The 2,961-nt window shown below is 39.4% G+C and overlaps 1 pseudogene; it reads right to left on the bottom strand.

Annotated features, from left to right (window-relative positions):
- Positions 6-753, bottom strand: LOC107615726 (annotated as a pseudogene).

Genomic DNA, 2,961 nt, shown 5'->3' with positions numbered 1-2,961 from the left:
TTTATCTCTCTGTAAAGCTTTTCTTGGACTTTCGGATTCGCAATCAGCTGCGCTATCCCCCATTCCACCGCCGTCGCCGTCGTGTCCGTTCCCCCGTTCAGGAACTTTGAGCAGAGGGAAACCAATTCATCATTTAGAGGACCAGATTTCCTCCCTTCAACCTTCAAATCGAATAGTGTGTCAAGGTATGAGAACGTTGTTGCGATTTCGTCGGAGCCTGGATTCTCTATAGCTTTTCTTCTCTGTTCAATCAACGGTACAATGAAATCCACCTGTTCCTTTCGAACTTGTAACACTATTTTCCTCTGTTTCGAGAAGAAAGGACTCAGGATCGGAAGTTAATCATCGAGTCTTGGATTCAGAGTTATGAGAACGTTCTTCATCACTTGATCTATTTTCTCCACCTTGTGTTCTTCCATGTCAAGGTCAAAACACATTGCAACGAGGATACAGAACGTCGCGAACCTCGCGTCTTAGCGGACGAAGACAACGCCATTGTTGTTCTCTGCTTCAGTTCTGAGGCGGTTGATGAGATTCTCCATGGCATTGTCCCTCACGGTACGGAACTCCCTCAGCCTGGTGGAGCTCAGCATGTTCTGAACCATGTTCCGCCGCAGAGACTTCCAAACCGGTCCATAAACGGCGGCATTAATGGTGAACTTGTTAGAGCTGAAGATAGTCCTGGTAGGATATCTCATCAATGTGGGATTGGAGATTAGAAAGAGAAAGAGGGGTGGTGGCTGGGTGAAGAGGGTTAGGGTTAGAAAGGTGATTGGGTGAAGGAAGTGGTGTGGTGGTGAAGATAAGGATAATTTAGGAATTTTAGGTAATTTTTTAGTGTTTGGATAATTTTGTTGTGCGGAACCCATATTTCATGGGTACAAATGGTAATTTCCGTTTTCTATGGGTAGATATGTCAGCGTTTTCAACTTTCGTGGGTAGAAATGGTAGTTTACTCAAAAATTTAAAGAACACAAGAACATGTAAAAGAACACCAATCTTAAAATTTTTAGAAAACCAAAACACAAATTTTCAAAAATTAAAAGAAAAACAACAAGAAAACACCAAACTTAAAGATTTGACACAAGAATTAAACAAAGAAACTATTTTTGAAAATTTTTTGAAAGAAAGACTCAAGGAGAACGAAAATTTAACTAAGAACAAACACAAAAAAAAAAAAAAGACTCAAACCAAAAACAAAGAATAAACAAAGAAAAGAAAAATATTTTTGAAAAAAGTTTTAAATTTTTTTCGAAAAAAAGAAGAAGAAGAAAACAAAAATTAAAAGACTCGAATAAAATAAAAATCACCTTATCTAGGGAGCAAGACAATCCGTCAGTTTGTCCAAACTCAAACAATCCCCGGCAACAGCGCCAAAAACTTGGTGCACGAATCCCCACACTTTCGTACAGCTGTACCAGCAAGTGCACTGGGTCGTCCAAGTAATACCTGAGCGAGTCAGGGTCGATCCCACGAGGATTGTGGTTTGAAGCAAGCTATGGTTATCTTGCAGGTCTTAGTCAGGCGAATCAAGAAGTAGGGGAAACTATTCTTAATTTGTATTTGTGAGTTGTAATCAAGAATAGGAATATGGTTAAGGTTTGGAGTTGCTTTGTCTTTCTGAATTAACTCTGGTATTACTGTCTTCTTTACTTGTGAGTGATTTCTTCAATTACAAGTTGTAAGTGATTAACGCTGGTTTGAACAGCCACTAATACTCTTCCATATCTGAACCCCAGGGTTAGTGTGGATCCATTCTGATTGAGGGTGAAGCTAGTATAGTCCATTTTCCTTAATGATCCTACTCAAAGCACAACAGACAAGGTCGGATATTCCGGATCAGAGAATGCTGCATCTTTGGGTTCTAACCTCTACCACAGAGACCCTAATCTCCTTGAAAATCGGCTAATCTGGTGTCTTAAGAAGTCCCCAACGAAGTCATGGATTAGCCATCTGAGAGATGTATAATCAAGCTGGTGGTTCGATCCTTTCAACTAAAGTATTCACACGAACCCAAGTAGACACGGGTGTTTGTCAGGCATGTTTGTCTTAGTATGATGAACATAGCTGATTGTCACTGATCATCATATTCACCATGTTGAAGAACGAGTATACATCTTAGAATTAATCAAACACGGATCAAAGAAAAACAATAATACTTTTATTAATTCATAGGACTCAGCAGGACTCCTCCCTTCAACTTAGGAGGTTTAGAAACTCATACTGAAAAGAAATACAATGATGGTAAACGAAAATATGCTGGAAGAGATGATGTTGTTTTTAATAACATAAATATAATTCCTTAAATACTAAACAAATGACTAATAAGGGTAAAACAATCTTTTTAGTGATAAAATCCACTTCTGGGGCCCACTAGGTGAGTATTTGGGCTAAGCTTTGATGAGATTCACGTGCTATGAGGCCCCTAGGGCATTAAAAACGCTGGCTAGGGGATCCTCTCTGGGCGTTTGGGCGCTGGACTCCGCTTTGTGGGCGCTGGATGCTTGGAAGTGGCAGGAAGCTGGCGTTGGACGCCAGTTTTGGGCCTTCTAATCTAAAGCAAAGTATGGACTATTATACATTACTGGAAAGTTCTAGAAGTCAGCTTTCCATCCAAAAATGTGAATTTAACACTAAAACCTATAAAAACTTAATAAAAACTAAACAAGACATACTAAAAACTATATGAAAATGATGTCAAAAAGCGTATAAAATATCCGCTCATCACTGAACTATCTTCTTCTTCGTTAAGAGATGGCCAAAGTATTCTGCCCGAAAAATTACACTCACAATCCCATTAAAGTAGCAACAAACCTTCCATGACCAACATTACAATTAGGGATAGCAAAATAGACTGAATTCGTCGGGCTATTTGTCGAACTCGTCAAAAAGACAGTCAGGACTAGAATTTAAAACCAGCAAAACCCATAGATTTTGGCATGATGGGCCGGCCCATTAGGT

This window comes from Arachis ipaensis, chromosome B09 (genome assembly GCF_000816755.2).
Source record: "Arachis ipaensis cultivar K30076 chromosome B09, Araip1.1, whole genome shotgun sequence".
Taxonomy (NCBI): domain Eukaryota; kingdom Viridiplantae; phylum Streptophyta; class Magnoliopsida; order Fabales; family Fabaceae; genus Arachis; species Arachis ipaensis.
Note: the sequence above shows the minus strand (reverse complement) of the source record. Positions and strands in the feature narration are given on the sequence as shown.